The following is an 18,880-nucleotide window of genomic DNA, read 5'->3' as shown; positions in this document are numbered from 1 at the left end:
GTTCAAGGGCAAGAGGAGTTGCGTGCCTTAGCCCAGAGACAGGAAATTGTGGTTCCACCTGTCAACCGTGCTTCACCAGAGGGATTCCCTGTTAATGACAATGTTGCTGCTACTATTCCCGTCAACAACTATGCTGCGGGTGATGAGTTGAGGGGTATCAGAATCAATGGACAACCTATTGCTCCAGAGACTGCTAATGCTAGAGCAACCCGTGCTCCTGTTCGCCATCCTGCTCCGTTGGTGGACAGACAGGAAGACATGTTCACTCTCCTTAGTGATGAAGACGAAGTTGTAAGAACTGAAGAGAGGGATAGGAAGGTTGATGCCCTAGCTGAGAAGATTAGAGCCATGGAGTGTCAGAACTCTTTGGGATTTGATGTAACCAACATGGGATTGGTTGAGGGACTGAGAATTCCTTACAAATTCAAGGCGCCGTCCTTTGACAAATACAACGACACTTCTTGCCCTCGCACCCATGTGCAGGCTTACTACAGAAAAATCTCCGCACACACAGATGACGAGAAGATGTGGATGTATTTTTTCCAGGATAGCTTGTCTGGAGCGTCCTTGGACTGGTACATGGAGTTGAAAAGAGAGTCTGTGAGAAGCTGGAGAGACCTGGGTGAAGCCTTCTTGAGGCAATATAAGCACAATATGGATATGGCTCCGAGCAGAACCCAACTGCAGAGTCTGTTCCAAAAATCTGGAGAAAGCTTCAAGGAGTACGCCCAGAGATGGCGTGAGTTAGCTGCAAGGGTGCAACCTCCTATGTTGGAGAGGGAGCTGACCGACATGTTTATTGGAACACTGCAGGGTGTGTTCATAGACCGGATGGGGAGCTACCCGTTCGGTAGTTTCTCTGATGTGGTTATCTGTGGAGAGAGGACTGAGAGCCTCATTAAAGCAGGGAAGATTCAAGATTCTGGTTCCTCGTCTTCTAGTTCAAAAAAGCCATTCTCTAGGGCACCCCGGAGGAGAGAGGGGGAGACTAATGCGGTACATCACAGAAGGAATATGAACAGAGGACAGTACCGTCAGGTTGCCGCTGTGACCATCCCAGCACCTCAACCACGACTACAGCAACAACAAAGAGCACCACAACAACAACAACAACGTCCATTTCAACCAAGGCAGAGAATGCCCGAGCGTAATTTCGATCCGTTACCCATGACGTATGCTGAACTGCTTCCTGAACTGCTCAGGTTAAAATTTGTTGAGCTTCGCACCATGGCTCCGTTGACAAGAATTCCTACTGGGTACGATGCCAATGTCCGTTGTGACTTTCATTCCGGTGCACCTGGGCACCATATTGAGAATTGTAGGGCTTTTCATCATAAGGTCCAGGATTTGATTGATGCCAAGACAATCAACTTTGCTCCTGTTCCGAAAGTTGTGAATAACCCTATGCCTCAACATGGTGGGCCCAGGGTGAACAATGTAGAAGATGAGGAGGCTTTGGATTTGGTGGTCGATGTTGATGAGGTTCAGACTTCGCTGTGTGTTGTGAAAGAGCGTCTGTTGAAAGGGGGAGTGTTCCCGGGCTGTGATGTGGGCTGTTCAGATTGTGCTGATCGAGAGAATGGCTGTGAAAAGCTGAGGAGAGGTATCCAGGGTCTGATGGATGATGGTTGCCTGCAGTTTGCTCGGGCTGTAAAAGAACGTGGGGTGGTATCAACGGTCACCATTTACTTCAAACCGTCTGAGGGTTCCGGACGTGCTCCGAGAACTGTTAGTGCACCAGTAACTGTTGGTACTCCAGTGACCATATCTGCACCAGTAACGGTTGGTACTCCTACTACTATTGTTGCTTCTAATAGAAGATCTGTTGAGAATAGTAGGGCCGTTCCTTGGAAGTATGATAATGCTTTCCGTAACAACAGAAGACCAGAACATCAGACCGGACCAGTGAATCAGGCTCCAGTGACAATTGGTGTGCCAAACAAAGCTCCAGTGACTGTTGGTCCAGCTGTGGACAATGTGGGAGGACCTGGGGGTTTTACAAGAAGTGGTCGTCTGTTTGCACCACAGACTTTGAGAGATAGCAACGCTGAGGCTCTTGCCAAAGCAAAGGGGAAGCAAGCTGTGGTGGAAGAAGGACCTGTGCAGAAGGAAGTACCAGAGGGTTCTTTTGAAAAAGATGTGGAGGAATTCATGAAGATCATTAAGAAGAGTGACTATAAGATTGTGGATCAGCTGAATCATACTCCGTCCAAAATCTCTATCCTTTCTCTGCTGTTGTGTTATGAGGCACACCGTAACGCCTTGCTGAAAATGTTGAATCTGGCTTACGTGCCTCAGGAGATTTCTGTCAACCAGTTGGAGGGTGTTATTGCTAATGTGAGCACGAGGCATGGTCTGGGGTTCACAGACCTGGATTTGACGCCTGAGGGTCGCAACCATAACAAAGCTCTGCATATCACTATGGAGTGTAAAGGCGCAGTATTGTCGCATGTGTTGGTGGATACTGGCTCCTCATTAAACATGTTGCCCAAGAAGATTTTGAGCAAGATAGATGTTGAAGGGGTTGTCCTCACGCCGAGTGATCTCATTGTCCGAGCTTTCGATGGATCCAAGCGGTCAGTTTTTGGTGAAGTCACATTGCCCGTGAAGATTGGCCCGGAGGTATTTGATATTGTCTTCTATGTGATGGATATTCAACCAGCATATAGTTGCTTATTGGGGCGTCCCTGGATACATGGGGCAGGGGCAGTGTCGTCAACTCTCCATTAGAAGCTGAAGTACGTTTGGAATGGTCAGGTTGTGACTGTGTGCGGCGAGGAGGACATTCTGGTGAGTCATCTATCTTCCTTCAAGTATGTGGAGGTGGATGGCGAGATCCATGAAACGCTGTGCCAAGCATTTGAGACCATTGCTATTGAGAAGGTAGCTTTTGCTGAGCAGAAGAAGCCAGGCGCCTCAATTGCGTCATACAAGCAGGCTTTGGAGGTTGTCAGCTCTGGTAATGCAGAAGGTTGGGGCAAGATGGTTGACCTGCCCGTCAAAGAGGACAAATTTGGTATTGGTTATCAGCCGCTTCAGGCAGAGCAGGGTGTTCAGAAAGGGCCGAGTACTTTCACCAGCGCTGGGTTGATGAATCATGGAGACGTCTTTGCAACCGGTAGTGAAGACGGAGACAGCGATTGTGATATGGACAATTGGGTGCGCCCGTGTGCTTCAGGGGAGATGGTGAATAATTGGACAGCCGAAGAAATAGTCAAAGTTACTCTTCAGACAGAGTAATTTTCTTTTGTTTTTCATTCTGCACAAAACCCTACGTTCTGCCCGAGGCGTAGTGGTTCATTGTAGGGCCACATCATGTTTAAAATGATTATCATTAATAAAGGACGTTTTGCAAACAAATTTGTGCTCACTGTCTTTCTGTTTTTATTTTCATATTTCAAAACAATAAAAATGGCAATGTTTTTTGTTTTTTGTGACTTTCTTGAACTCTTTTCTAAAAATAAAGCATTAAACATGCAGAATCGATCTCACGGAATCCACTAAAAACAGTTATGTTATCGCTCAGTATGATTTCGATAATCCCATTTACCAAGCCGAAGAGGAGAGTGAGGAAGACTGTGAACTCCCTAAAGAACTGGTCAGATTATTGAAGCAGGAGGAAAGGATCATCCAACCTCATCAGGAAGAGTTGGAGGTTATCAACCTGGGTACTGAGGACGCCAAGAGAGAGATCAAAATCGGGGCTGCTTTGAAGGAAGATGTCAAGAGAGGGCTGATTGAGATGCTGAGAGAATATGTGGAGATATTCGCCTGGTCGTATCAAGATATGCCTGGGTTGGATACAGATATTGTGGTGCACAAGCTACCTCTCAGAGAAGATTGTCCTTCGGTAAAGCAGAAGCTTCGTAGAACTAGTCCTGATATGGCTGTCAAAATTAAAGAAGAGGTTCAGAAGCAGTGGGACGCGGGTTTTCTGGCGGTTACCAATTATCCCCCGTGGGTGGCCAACATCGTACCCGTGCCGAAAAAGGATGGTAAAGTCAGGATGTGTGTCGATTACCGGGATTTAAACAGAGCCAGTCCGAAAGATGACTTCCCATTACCTCACATTGATGTATTGGTTGATAACACTGCTCAATCCTCGGTTTTCTCTTTCATGGATGGATTTTCTGGCTATAATTAGATTAAGATGGCGCCATAAGACATGGAAAAGACGACATTCATTACACCTTGGGGTACGTTCTGCTATAAGGTGATGCCATTTGGGCTGAAGAATGCCGGTGCTACCTATCAGAGGGCTATGACGACTCTCTTTCATGACATGATGCACAAAGAAATTGAAGTGTAGGTGGATGACATGATTGCGAAGTCTCAGACAGAAGAGGAGCACTTGGTAAACTTGCAGAAGTTGTTTGAAAGACTGAGAAAGTTCAAACTGAGGCTGAATCCAAATAAGTGTACGTTTGGAGTGAGATCCGGTAAGCTGTTGGGCTTCATTGTCAGTGAGAAAGGGATTGAGGTTGATCCAGCGAAAGTAAAAGCTATTCAAGAAATGCCTGAACCAAGAACGGAAAAGCAGGTTCGTGGGTTTTTAGGGAGATTGAACTACATTGCACGGTTCGTATCTCACCTAACTGCCACGTGTGAACCGATATTCAAATTGCTAAGAAAAGATCAAGCAATCAGGTGGAATGATGACTGTCAAAAAGCTTTTGATAAGATAAAAGAATATTTGCAGAAACCTCCAATCCTCATACCTCCAGTTCCTGGAAGGCCTCTGATAATGTACCTTTCAGTAACCGAGAACTCGATGGGGTGTGTATTGGGACAGCATGACGAGTCTGGTCGAAAAGAGCATGCTATATACTACCTTAGCAAAAAGTTTACCGACTGTGAAACAAGATATTCACTGCTCGAGAAAGCTTGCTGTGCTTTGGCATGGGCTGCTCGCCGACTGAGACAGTATATGCTGAACCATACTACCTTGTTGATTTCTAAGATGGATCCAGTGAAATACATCTTTGAGAAGCCGACTCTCACCAGACTTGTGGCTCATTGGCAGATGATTCTAACTGAGTATGATATCCAGTACACATCGCAGAAGGCCATCAAGGGTAGTATTCTGTCTGATTACCTTGCCGAGCAACCGATCGATGATTATCAGCCGATGATGTTTGAATTCCCTGATGAAGACATCATGTATCTAAAGATGAAAGATTGTGAAGAGCCTCTTGTCGAGGAAGGACCGGATCCGGATGACAAGTGGACACTGATGTTTGATGGGGTAGTTAATGTGAATGGAAACGGTGTTGGGGCAGTACTCATTAATCCTAAAGGTGCACATATACCTTTTTCTGCCAAATTGACTTTTGACGTAACCAACAACGAGGCTGAGTATGAGGCTTGTATCATGGGGATTGAAGAAGCCATCAATCTAAGGATCAAAACTCTAGACATCTATGGGGATTCCGCTCTAGTGATTAACCAAGTCAATGGAGATTGGAATACTCATCAGCCGCATTTGATTCCTTATCGGGATTACACCAGAAGGATCCTGACTTTCTTCAAGACAGTGAAGCTGTATCATGTCCCCCGAGATGAGAATCAGATGGCTGATGCCTTGGCTACTTTGTCTTCTATGATCAAAGTTCATTGGTGGAATCATGTGCCACATGTTGCTGTGAATCGACTCGAGAGGCCTGCATATGTGTTTGCAGCCGAGTCTGTTGTGGATGAGAAGCCGTGGTACTATGACATTAAGAATTTCCTAAAGAGTCAGGAGTATCCTGAAGGAGCGTCAAAGAATGACAAGAAAACCCTGAGAAGGCTAGCTGGAAGCTTTTATTTGAATCAAGATGATGTGCTGTACAAGAGGAATTTTGACATGGTTCTGCTCAGATGCGTGGATAGACACGAAGCAGACATGTTGATGCAGGAAGTGCATGAGGGATCTTTCGGTACCCATGCTGGTGGTCATGCAATGGCCAAGAAGTTGTTGAGAGCCGGTTATTACTGGATGACTATGGAATCCGATTGTTTCAAGTACGCTCGGAAGTGCCATAAATGTCAGATCTACGCAGATAAAATGCATGTGCCACCAAGCCCTTTGAATGTCATGAATTCTCCTTGGCCATTCGCGATGTGGGGCATCGATATGATTGGGAAGATTGAGCCCACTGCTTCTAATGGACATCGCTTCATCCTGGTCGCGATTGATTACTTCACCAAGTGGGTGGAAGCAGCTTCCTATGCCAACGTTACCAAGCAAGTGGTTGCCCGATTCATTAAGAAGGAAATCATCTGTCGTTATGGGGTTCCTGAGAAAATCATTACAGATAATGGTTCGAATCTCAATAACAAGATGATGAAAGAGCTTTGCAGAGATTTCAAGATTGAACATCACAATTCTTCTCCTTACAGACCAAAGATGAATGGTGCTGTAGAGGCGGCAAACAAGAATATTAAGAAGATTGTGCAGAAGATGGTCGTGACGTACAAGGATTGGCATGAGATGTTGCCTTTCGCTTTGCATGGGTACCGTACCTCAGTACGTACGTCGACCGGGGCAACCCCTTACTCCCTTGTGTATGGTATGGAAGCAGTCCTACCTGTTGAAGTGGAGATTCCTTCTCTGAGAGTTTTGCTGGATGTTAAGCTAGACGAAGCTGAGTGGATCCGGACCAGGTTTAATGAGCTGAGCCTTATCGAAGAGAGGCGATTAGCAGCTGTGTGCCATGGGCAGTTGTATCAGAGAAGGATGAAGAAGGCCTTTGATCGGAAAGTGAGTCCTCGAAGCTATCAGACAGGTGATTTAGTTTTGAAGAGGATCCTTCCTCCCGGTACAGATAACAGGGGCAAATGGACTCCGAATTATGAAGGTCCATATGTTGTTAAAAAGGTTTTCTCCGGTGGAGCCTTGATGCTTATAACTATGGATGGTGAAGATTTTCCATCCCCTGTTAACTCAGATGTAGTCAAAAAATACTTCGCATAAATTGACCCGCTGGACGACAAGAATAAAAGAGTCCAGGCAAAAAAGGGCATCCCGGCGAACCGAAAAAAAAAGAGGAAAGGTTCGGGCAAAAGTTAGGGATAAAGAATAAAAAGAATATGTACACCCGGTAAGTCGAAAACCCGTAAGGGCGGCTTAGGCAAAAATGGGTATCCCGGTGGATTGAAAACCCTCAAGGGCGATCCAGGAAAAAGAGGGATTAAAGCGAAGACTACAGTCTGAGTTATCTGTACTTCACCGCGCTTCATCGTCTACTATCTCGAAGGATATGATCGGTCCAATCATTCTTCTCAGAAAGCAAGGAATTTGGGGGAAATTGAGGATCTGTGAGTCATAACAGAATTGGAAAATAGTGGATGTTGTATTCACATTGCCAATAGGATAGGTTTTCCCTTTTTGTGCGCAATTACCTCTTCCTAGGAATTGCTTTCTGATGTATTTGCCTTTTCAGGCCCATTGTCAATCAATAAAAGTCGTTATTCAGATAAATTGCTCTCTTGTTTTTATTTTTACCGTTTTGTTTGCAAAAATGTCCGAATTTTTGATAAACATTGCATATAAAAAACATGAAGGCTAGACAATAACGTGCAGAAAGATGAAACATTTGAAAATAATTTTGAATGTTGAGTACACTTGGGTGTATCTTGTCCATACAATCCCTTGGGGCATGTATGTCTTGCTGTTTCGCAGGTTATTATCTTTGAATCCCTGCTGAAGCAGATAAGCCACGGTTTGTTCAGAGACGTTTCAGCACTGTCCAGCAGTGTGAGAAGTTGGGTGGTCTAAAGCAAGTTCAGGACTTGTCTCCCCAGCGTATTCGAGATCAGGGATTCCTCAGCAGGGTTGAGGACGTTTCCCCAGCAAGTCTGAAAGTTTTTAGAACTGTTTTTCCCCAGCGGAGGTGTCTGTGGGTAGTGTGTCCCTCAGCAGCAGGCCTGAAAGTTGATCCTTCCCCCAGCAGGTCTGAAAATTGTTAGTCCCCACTGAGTCTGAAGGTTGCTATTTCCCCAGCGGTGGCGCCTGCGAGTAGTTCGTTCCTCAGCAGTCGGGTATGAAGTTAATCCCCAGCAGGGTCGTGAATTCCTTTCCCCAGCAGGGTTGTGATTGTTTTCCCCAGCAAGTCTGAAGTGGGTAGTGTCTTCCCAGCGGAGGTTTGTGTTGATGGTTTTCCCCAGCGAAGTCCCCAAGCGGATCAGGTTCGGTGAAAATCATCCTCATTAGAGTTAATCTTGCGCGTGGGTTGGCATTTATCCCCAGCGGAGGTGTGCATTGGTTGTTTCCCCTAGCGGAGTCCCCGAGTGGATTGGATTCAGTGAAAATTGTCCCCGGTGGGATTTATCCTTTCTCCAGCAGCAATGCTATTCCCCAGCACGTTTGAGGGTTGGTGTGTTCCCTAGACAGAGACTCCCCAGTTGACTTGGTTTCTCTGCCATCCCCAGAGTATCAGATCAGCAAAGAACCCCCAGCAGTGCGTCTCCCCACAGAGTTGGAGGATCAAATCAGAATTGTGCGCTCGGTGAAGCAATCATTTGCTTCCCAGCAGGAGTTTTCCTCCATTTGCATCTTGCATGTAGTAATCATTGCATCATCAAATCGCGTAGCATTTCCATTCAATATGGAGCATTACGCCATAGAAAAATTCAAACATATGCATACATGTGTTGAACCAGATTGGACCATATCCCCAGCAGAGGCGGATCATCTTTCAACATCTGTACGACACATTTGCAGCAGTTGCTCCTGACAGCATGCAGAATTGGTAAAATCCCAGAGAGGTTTATTTCCTCACCCGTCAGCGAAAGGAAAGCTTGACTCCCCAAAGTAGTCCCCGACAAGTGTGTGGCCTTGTCCTGACATATGTAGATGTCATCCTTGCGGTACCAGTAGGTGTCGTGTGGATCCCCGTGTGGGTCCTTCCATTTTTGGTGTCAGTATACATCGTCTTTCGATGTCCGTAACATCGATCTCCTTTCTTCCTATTCGTCCTTTGACGTCTAGTCGTGGTTTCTCTTCCTATTCATCTTCTTTCGATGTCTAGTCGTGGTTTCTTTCTCCCATTCATCCGTTGATGTCTGGTCGAGTCCTTCCTATTCGTCCGTTGACGTCTAGTCGTGGTTTCTCTTCCTATTCATCGTCTTTCGATGTCTAGTCGTGGTTTCTCTTCCTATTCGTCCGTTGACGTTTAGTCGTGGTTTCTTTATCCCTATTCGTCCGTTGACGTCTAGTCGTGGTTTCCCTTCCTATTCGTCCGTTGACGTCTAGTCGTGGTTCCTTTTTCCCATTCATCCGTTGATGTCTGGTTGAGTCCTTCCTATTCGTCCGTTGACGTCTAGTAGTGGTTTCTCTTCCTATTCATCGTCTTTCGATGTCTAGTCGTGGTTTCTCTTCCTATTCGTCCGTTGACGTTTAGTCGTGGTTTCTTTATCCCTATTCGTCCGTTGACGTCTAGTCGTGGTTTCTCTTCCTATTCGTCCGTTGACGTCTAGTCGTGGTTCCTTTTTCCCATTCATCCGTTGATGTCTGGTTGAGTCCTTCCTATTCGTCCGTTGACGTCTAGTCGTGGTTTCTCTTCCTATTCATCGTCTTTCGATGTCTAGTCGTGGTTTCTCTTCCTATTCGTCCGTTGACGTTTAGTCGTGGTTTCTTTATCCCTATTCGTCCGTTGACGTCTAGTCGTGGTTTCTCTTCCTATTCGTCCGTTGACGTTTAGTCGTGGTTTCTTTATCCCTATTCGTCCGTTGACGTCTAGTCGTGGTTTCTCTTCCTATTCATCCGTTGACGTTTAGTCGTGGTTTCTTTATCCCTATTCGTCCTTTGACGTCTAGTCGTGGTTCCTTTTTCCCATTCATCCGTTGATGTCTGGTTGAGTCCTTCCTATTCGTCCGTTGACGTCTAGTCGTGGTTTCTCTTCCTATTCATCGTCTTTCGATGTCTAGTCGTGGTTTCTCTTCCTATTCGTCCGTTGACATTTAGTCGTGGTTTCTTTATCCCTATTCGTCCGTTGACGTCTAGTCGTGGTTTCTCTTCCTATTCGTCTGTTGACGTTTAGTCGTGGTTTCTTTATCCCTATTCGTCCGTTGACGTCCAGTCGTGGTTTCTCTTCCTATTCGTCCGTTGACGTTTAGTCGTGGTTTCTTTATCCCTATTCGTCCGTTGGCGTCTAGTCATGGTTCCTTTCTCCCATTCATCCTTTGATGTCTGGTCGAGTCTTTCCTATTCGTCCGTTGACGTCTAGTCGGGGTTCCTTTCTCCCATTCATCCGTTGATGTATGGTCGAGTTTTATTCCTATTCGTCCATTGACGTCTAGTCGTGGCTTCTTTCTCCCATTCATCCGTTGATGTCTGGTCGTGGTTCCTTTTTCCAATAAAAATCAAATCTCCAGTAGAGTCGTTGGTAAATGCCTTGTCTGGTCCAATGATAAATGTCAGATCCCCAGTGGATGTTGCCATTGGTGAACATTCTTTGATTCATTCCCCGCAGAGTGCAAATTTCTACGGTTCTTTGGTATTCAATCCCTGTTTACCTTGAAGGTCTGACAGCCGTTGCTCTCACCCGTTCAGGTTCCCAGCTGATTGAATAGGGGCAGCTGTAGCACCTCAAATTTGCACCCCCCATTTGTACATTCATTTCATTTTTAGGTCATTAACATTGCATAGTGCATTGCCTTTCATCAGTCAAAACTGGTCAGGAGAATTCATATGTGCAAGGAGCCAAGCATTTCCATGAGAAAAAGGCCCTATGGTTGTTCTAGAGAGCTTGTGTGAACCCAAGGTTCATTTTGATGCAATTTGGCCAAGTGTTGAAAGCTCAAAGTCCACAGTGTAGTTTCTGGTCATCTGGGGCCCATAAAAGTCAACTGCAAGTCAACGGAGGGCTAGGAGATGGAGAAATGGTTTGAGACACTTCATTCATGTCTAAAAGAGGTTTATTCATCATATCAAACATCTACCTTGAAGGTTTTGAAGCCAGATCAAAAGTTTCCCAAAATGGAAAGTGACCTATAATTTCAAGTTTCTAAAAATGGCAAGTTTTTGGACCAACTTCAACTTGACTTTCCAACATCAAATAAGCTTCAAATGAAATTTTGTCCAACATGAAAGTTGAAGATCTCTCTCTCCCATTTCCAAAAAGTCCAAGATCATGAGCATCTGATACATGGTTGAGGAGATATGGTCCAATCATTGCCAAGTGTGCATGGAACTTCAAAAGGCCATAACTTTTGACTCATAACTCCAAATTGAGTGGCTCTTCTTGCATTTTTCTTCTCATGACATGAAGATTCCAAACCATTCATCACATTGCATGAATTTCCATCATATGATCATTTGCTATTTCAAGTCAATTTTGGAGGGAAAATGGCCAATTTAAAATTGATGCATCATGGGAACTTTCTACCATTGCCATTGTGTTTGGAAGATGATTTTGAGTGAAATTAATCAGCCACATGGTACTGTTCACATTGGAAATAGCCATGCACCCTCCAATTTTCAAGTTTTGGTCATAACACCTTATTTTCATTTAATCACACTTAACCATGCCTAATTTCAATTAGAATAGGATTAGTACAGAGTATATATAGAAAATCCTAACAGAATTTGAGGGATTCACCATTTTTGAGATCTAGAAATTTTTCCCTCCAATTTTTTCTCTTCATCATAATTCAAATTTTTCTCACATAACCTTGCCATATTATTGCATTTTCTTGTTCTCTGGTGTGGATTTGGTATAGATCAAGCTTTGGATTGCAGCATTTGGCCAAGGATCGTGCAGTTGAAGTTCAAGAGCATAACCATGGCAATTGAGAATTGAGCTAGATCTACACAGTTCCAAGCTTCAAATTCTTCATCAATCCTCATAACAAGTGTCCTGGAGTTGATTTGGATCATTGCAAGCTTTGAATCGTGCATTTCAAGAAGTTGTTCTTCAAGAGGTACCTAAGTTGCTTTAAGTTCATTTGAACTTTGCTTTGCCTGTGGTTGGCATACCACTTAGGTAAATTCCTAATCTCCATGTAGTCTGGAAGACCTGCTGTTATTGGCAGGCACCTGTCTGAAGCCCTCCTTAAGAGGCCATGTTTTTGTTTGTTTAATTTTGTGCCAAGCAGGTTAAGTCCTCTTAAGCGGCAATTGGCAGATAAAAGGGATGTGTAATCCATCCCCTGCTATTCAGTTGAGTCATTCATATTGCTCACATCATGTGTTGATGCATTTTGAATAAAAAACCAAAAATCTTGTACATAGAGTCAGTCATTGTGGAGTAGAGTTCCTGATTCTGGACTCCCACACTTTCATTGTTTCAAGCTCTCCCAGGCCAGGGATAAGAGCTGTGAGGTCTTACCCTCACTTCCCATTTCATCTGCTTCACCCTAACTCTCAATGTTAGGGTTAAGAGCTAAAAACACCCCTTTCCAGTTGGCTTGTTTGTCGAGGTTGATATGACCCCTTGACTAAAGCCCAGCCTTGTATGAGCCATTTGTTTGCATATAGTGTGTGTGCTTGCTCTCTTGTGCTTGTGTTGATTATGGGTTGTTTAGGCCAGCTTGCTTCCTGTGCAGGTTAGGATTGGAGACCTCAACATAGGGATCGTATGCATGACAACTTCTAGGCTCGAGTCGTAGTCTCCCTAGTAGTTTGTTATCTCCCTAGTCTCTGGTTAGGATAGAAGTTCTTTCCCTGTTAAGGGGAACTACGTCGCCCTGATCCTCATACCAGATGAGGTACGTAGGCAGGAGATGAGCTGATCTCTCCGGGCGCCCTTTTTCTTTTTCAACCCCCTTGTGTGTGTTTGGAGTCTAACATAAGCCCAGCGATTGGCAGTCGGTTTCCTGTGTGTTTGCTTGTTTGGAGTCTGACATAAGTCCAGCGATTGGCAGTTGGTTTCCTGTGTGTGTTTGTTTGTTTGGAGTCTGACGTAAGTCCAGCGATTGGCAGTCGGTTTCCTGTTTGTGTTTGTTTTTTGGCGTGCGTTAGCCGAGCTACGAGTGCTCTGATTCTTCTCTGGTTAGAGAAGATACGTATGCATAGGATGAGATATCCTAGCGAGCACATTCCCCGTATCCATTCTCCGTCTTTCATCTGTGTTTCTCTCCAATTTTGTGCAGTTTTTGAGCAGTTATTTAGCAACCTTTCTTCTGTTCTTTCTGAGCATGGATCCCATCGAGTACGATGGATGCGTAGGGGTGCTAATACCTTCCCTTTGCATAACCGACTCCCGATCCTATCAATCTCTGGTCGCGAGACCATTCCTTTCCAGGTTTACTTTGAGCGTTTCTTTTCCCTCCTTTGGGATAAATAACGCACGGTGGCGACTCTGTTTTTTTTTCCCGCCGGTTTTTCGCATAATGCGACAAAAGGCACAGCGGAGTTCAGGCTTATACCACCATGGAAGTGGTTCAGGAATTTGCGGCGGATTTCTTGGTTGAATTAGGTCCTTGAGAACCAAAGATGGGTAGAGTTCGACGTATGACATAGGAATAGGGTCAAAAGAGACCTTTTTCCTCTTGAAGTTTTGTTGTTGTTGGTTATTGTTGCTGTTGTTGTAGTTGGTTCTTTGTTGCGGTTGTTGTTGACGTTGTTGTTGAATTGGTATTGATGGATTGTTTGAATTGTTTGAAAATACTGGAATTACTGATGAAACTTGATGTTGATGCTAACGTGGTTGAGGGTTTCTTATGACATGATGCCTCATCTGCCTCCCCATAGACACTGCATTGATTTCCCCTTCCTTCTTTCTGGAAAAACCACTTCCATATTTCTTACTGGATGACACTTTTCTTTAGACATACGTCTCTCACATACTCCTTCCTCTAACCTCATCCCCATATTTACCATTTCGGTAAAGTCACTGGGGGCACTGGCAATCATATGTTCATAATAAAACGAACTCAAGGTCTTCAGGAAATTCTTGGTCATCTCCTTCTCTTTCAACAGAGGATTAATCTGAGCGGCAAGCTCTCTCCACCTTTGGGCATACTCTTTAAATGTCTCTTTCTCCTTCTGAGACATAGACCTCAGCTGGTCTCTATCAGGCATCATGTCCACATTATACTTATACTGTTTCATAAAAGCTTCCCCCAAATCATTGAACGTGCGAACACTTGTACTGTCTAGCCCAATATACCATCTCAGAGCAGCACCATTCAAACTGTCTTGAAAGTAGTGAATTAGTAACTGGTCATTATCAGTTTGAGTTGACATTTTTCTGGAGTACATAACAAGGTGGCTAAGTGGACAAGTATTTCCCTTATATTTTTCGAAGTCAGGGACTTTGAACTTCATCGGGATCTTCACATTTGGTACCAAGCAAAGTTCAGCGCCTCTCTTACCAAACAAGTCATTTCCCCTCAATGTTTTCAATTCCTTGTGCAACTTAAGAAACTGATCCTTCATTTCATCCATCTTCTCATAAATATCTGGATCCTCAGACGGCTCAGAATGGTAGATGGTGTCCTTAACACGATGCAAGGTATGAATAATTGGAGGTGGCATAAACATGATCGGGCTAGATGCTGGCATAGAAGCAAACATGGGTGCGAACCCTTCAGACATAAAATTTGGTGGCATTCCCCATGGGAATCCAGCAGGCATAGTTAGACCAGATTGAGTAGTGGCCACAGGCATGGTTGAAGTAGTAACCTCTGAGATGACAATCCTCTGAGGATGAGGAGTTGCAGGAGTTGGTGAAGACTGATTCTGCGCAGCAAGAATAGACTCCATCATAGCAGTCAGACGAGCAATCTCATCCTTCAATTCTCTATTCTCCTGTTCCAAATGCTCCATGATTCTGGGTTGATTGGTGCGAGTATTGTATCGGTGAGTCAGCTTGACCGAAGCACAAAAGAACAACCGATAAGACATCTGGCAGAAGAAAACCTATTATGCAAATGATGCATGAAGTGCAATGTTTTTTTGTTTATTTTCAATTTCAAGGAACATACAAAGTTATATTTGCAAATATTAAATAATAGTAACAATTTTATTAACTATAAAAAATATCTTTTATTCATAAAATTTGGAAGGATTACACTGAGTACAATTTCAGAAAACCAAAGTACAAATACAAGAGAAAAGGAAACTAATCATCCTAAGGATCCCTAGCAACAGTTTCAGATGATCTGGCTGCTGGTGCGTACTTCCTTCGGATGCGTCGAATCTTGGACTCAAAGAATGTCTTCATCCGAGCCTTCTCAAGGACAAACTGATCAACAATCTTCTTCCGAGCACCGGAAGGCTGAGGCATACTAGAGGAAGACGGACCCTCTGGCTCTCTCTGTCTCTTCACTGCTCGGTCTTCAAGAAGCTCAATAAGTGCATCTTTGTCCTTTGACTCAAGCTGCAACTCCTCATGCTTTCGGCTCAAAGCATGGAACCGCTCTTTCCACATGTCCTTCTCTTGCTTCATCTTGGCGAGTGCGTCTTCCAACTCCTCTACGTCTTGGTTAGGGAGAGTTAATGGCTCAACCATAACCACATACATAGGTCTCTCACAAACATACGACATCTTCAACTCCAAAGCTCTCTTCTTCACCCAAGTAGTGTAAGCTTCCAAAGTTACATAGTTGCACGGACCAAGCTCGAATCTTCCTTTCCTATGCACATTATGCCAAGCATGTATCATCTTCTTCTTCAAATGTTGGGTATCTTTACCCTCTTGATAGAAAAGACCTTCTAACTGAGTGTTATTAGGTTTATCTATCAAGGGGAACCCAAGTTGACGACGAGCCAAAGCAGGGTTGTAGTTGATTCCTCCTTGTGTACCAATGATATGCACATTAGAGAATTCACCACAACTATCAACAATATCCACACTACTCAAGGTAGAATCATACCAAACAATATCATCATTAGTGAGAGGCATAAGTCTCTGAGACCACCGTAGACATTGCTTGTTCTCCACAAAAGCATGCGTCTAAGGCAAGTGCGAAATAAACCACTTGTACAGAAGAGGAACACATCACACAATAGTCCCACCACTTTTAGAATTCCTCATATGTAAATAGAAGTACATATCACCCAACAGAGTAGGCACATGATTCCCAATCAAGAAGATTCTAATAGCGTGAACATCAACAAAACCATCAATGTTAGGGAACAAATATAGTCCGTAAATGAGTAACACAAAGATGGCTTCAAAAGCCTCCACACTACCGACTTGAGCATAGAAAGTAGCTTTCCCTATGAGAAACTCAGAAGTTAACCCAAAAATTCCTCCTTTCTTTATCCAATGAGCCTCAATCTCAAACTTCTTCAGATGAAGAGCTTAAGCTATAATATGAGATCTGGGAATCTCCTTCAACTACATCAGTAGATAACACAGATAAAAGCTTCCCATGACGTTGCTTGAATTCCAAGGGATCTAATACAAAGGATGATAACTTCCTTAACTCTTTCAAATCAGGACATCTGAAACTGTACTTCTTAGTGTTCCTTCATCCATAATCCATGGTCTGAAAATATTTGCAAATAAAACCTCAGTTCCTTGAAGTTATTTTTGTGTGATGGATGTCATGATGGGCATGAATGCATGAGTGCAACAATCACAGACAAGGGATCACACACAAGGCAAACAAAGGTTAAGGGATGAATCAACTCATTGTCAAGACCATTTTGGTGGATTATGGTTTTCACCTTATCAACACCCAAGTTCCATTGATATTGACAAGACTTGATTAGATCAACCAAGAATCAAAGGGTTTATTATAAGTCACGAGCATGGAGTCAGGTTAAGAACCATCCCAAAGGAGTTTACTAAGGATAGAAACATGTAGATCATGTTCTAAAAAAGTTCCCAGAGTCTTAATTCCATCTGTCGGATATTATAGGTTAGGATGACTAACTCATCAACCCATAATATTCTCAAGAGAAACTCGTCTGAGTGTAGTATCACGTAATAACTGTTATCAAGTCTACACCTGAACAGTCTCCGCACTACGTCCTAAATAGGCCAAGTTAGGTTAAATGTTCTACGGTCCTTAGCTTCTCAGACCCCAAATCAAAGAAAGTAATGCCTAACCACATATAACTTGTGTGACATCAATAGATCCAAAAGGGTCTTCACTGAGTAAGTGGGTCTCAAGCCAACTTATTAAGGACTACTTCATACAAGTCGAACATGACTATACCATCCTCTTATCTTAATTGCACTCAAGTTCGGGTTAGAGATTATCTCACCACTCAGAGATCACCAAGCACAACAAGCAGATTATATCACACAAACAAATATACAAACATCAAATATACAATTATATACACATAAAAAGTAGGCTAAACCCACTGAGGAATACTCCCTAGCAGAGTGGCCACTTAATTTTTGTAGCGGTAAATTCATGACCATTAAGCTATGAATAAACTTAACATCAATAAAACCAGAGTGGTCGCCGCGCTTTGATTGTTTCCAAAGGAAAAGGGAAAAGTACGAACAAAACCCAAAGATAAGAAGTTTTCAAATCAAAACTAATAAAATTCTAGAGATTACAGGTAAGGGGGTTGGTTACACAGAGGGAAGGTGTTAGCACCCAAAGTGTCCTAGGTACTCCTAGGGAGCCCTTTTTTTTATGTGTGTATGTGTTTTGGTATAAAAGATGTTTGCAATAAATAGGGTGTGGGGATGAGAAAAGAATTCATTAATTATATTTTTGTGTTTGACAAGACCTTCGGACTTGTGCCTACGTACCAACATAGAAATGAGGGATCAAAACCTCGTAGTTCGTGGAATCAATATCAAAATGAGTGGATTGATTTTGATAAAAATTTAAATTTAAAAGAGGCACAAAGTCCCAAAAGAGTTTGAATGAGTGTTAGTTCTTTTGTCTTTTGAAGTTTTAGGTCAAATATGGTTAAGTTCATTTACAAGTTTGACTTAAGAAAAGAGTTTGAAAATTCAATGGCGTAAGACCAAAGTTTCTAATTTGCAAAAGAGTCTAAGTTTGAAATCACAAGCAAAGAAAGTTTTTGAAAAGGGGGAGAGATTTTGAAATTTAAGAAGTGGGAGTAGATGAAGAGACTAATCCTAAGCATAAAATTAAAAGTTAAGAGTTGAAAAGATCTGACCAATGGGATGTAATCCAAAAGACAAGAATGTCATATAGAAAACCCACCTTCCCTTTGGACTTTGAATCAAGCAATATCAACAAGAAAATAGCAATATGAAGAGCAAGGCATCAAATAAAGACAGCCACATCCAAGCAAGCAACTTCACAGTTAACCGTCTTCTTTGTTTTCTCATGTATCAGATGACATACTCCTTGATTAGCTCAGAATAAGGCATTAGACATAGGTTCAAAGTCACAGTTGCATCAAGACCATGTAGCAGATGAAAGCAAATAAATCCCAAGACTTGCATCAGATGAAAGCTCAAATCACAATAACTTGATCTCAGAAATGTTGGCATTGGCCAAGTCCTTTTTCATATGGAATGTTGCATAATTCTAAGTCCAAAAGTTCAGATCAAACCCAACAGTTCACACAATTTTTTTTAGGGTTTTTGTTGTTTATTAAGTATTTTAAGGTCCTAAGACCACAAACACAAACAAAATACACAAGCATATATATATACAAGCACAATATATGGCTCAAATGAGCAAAGTGAAAATGACATAAACATAAATAAGTTAAATGATAGGTAAAATGACAAATGAAATGGTAAATGACTTGAATTTAAATTGCATAAAGTAAATGACTTAAAAAATAAAAGCAATATTAATACAAATTAGTCAAATGTTAGTTGATTAGATGTTAGTGTTGTTTTGCTTTTCAATTGATTAAGTCATTCTTTGGAGAACACTCAACCCTCTATTCACAAGCATGGATCCTTGAACCAAGACATCTTCCAAATGAAGGAAAAAAGGCCAAGTTTCCACACAATACCATAAAAGGGGGGAGACTTACAATCTCACTTACTAGAATGCT

This window comes from Lathyrus oleraceus, chromosome 1 (genome assembly GCF_024323335.1).
Source record: "Lathyrus oleraceus cultivar Zhongwan6 chromosome 1, CAAS_Psat_ZW6_1.0, whole genome shotgun sequence".
In the NCBI taxonomy this organism is placed as follows: Eukaryota; Viridiplantae; Streptophyta; class Magnoliopsida; order Fabales; family Fabaceae; genus Lathyrus; species Lathyrus oleraceus.
The sequence above is the reverse complement of the archived record's forward strand: the minus strand, read 5'-3'. Positions refer to the sequence as shown.